Here is a 556-nt window from a genome sequence, read left to right as displayed (position 1 = left end):
ATAAGGTTCTGACATCGGCGGCTGATTTGGTTCTATAACAATCTCAAACGTGAGCAAAGCATGCCAACAAAGGGCGGGTGCGACACGGACACCGACGACATTGTCGGCCGTCTCATCCGATACCGAAGTGTCGGCAGTTAAGTGATGACAGATCCATATATCTCAGCTAGCTCTCCGGTGTTAAGGAGGCGCAGACACGTGTATCTTCTGACCTACTCGATCATGCGTCAAGCCGGCAATCTTGCCCATGGGTCCGGGCGCCCATGGGCACCCGGCCCAAATGGGTAGGTTATGGGTCGACTATTTCGCCCATTAGTCATACCCATGGGTAACCCGATTAGCTATGGTAGGGCATGGGCATAAGGTTGTGCCCGTGGGTAACCCGATGGGTCGCCCGATTAGTATTTATAATTAAATAAAAATAAATATTCTATATAACAATTAATCTTTTATTTGATGTAAATACACTTGATACCACACACAAAAGCAAACACTTGGTTGCTAGGTAGCAAGACACTAGACTTAAACGTCTGTTAAGTTTGTTTTGTGCCAAAGC

This window comes from Lolium rigidum, chromosome 6 (genome assembly GCF_022539505.1).
Source record: "Lolium rigidum isolate FL_2022 chromosome 6, APGP_CSIRO_Lrig_0.1, whole genome shotgun sequence".
Taxonomy (NCBI): Eukaryota; Viridiplantae; Streptophyta; class Magnoliopsida; order Poales; family Poaceae; genus Lolium; species Lolium rigidum.
Note: the sequence above shows the minus strand (reverse complement) of the source record.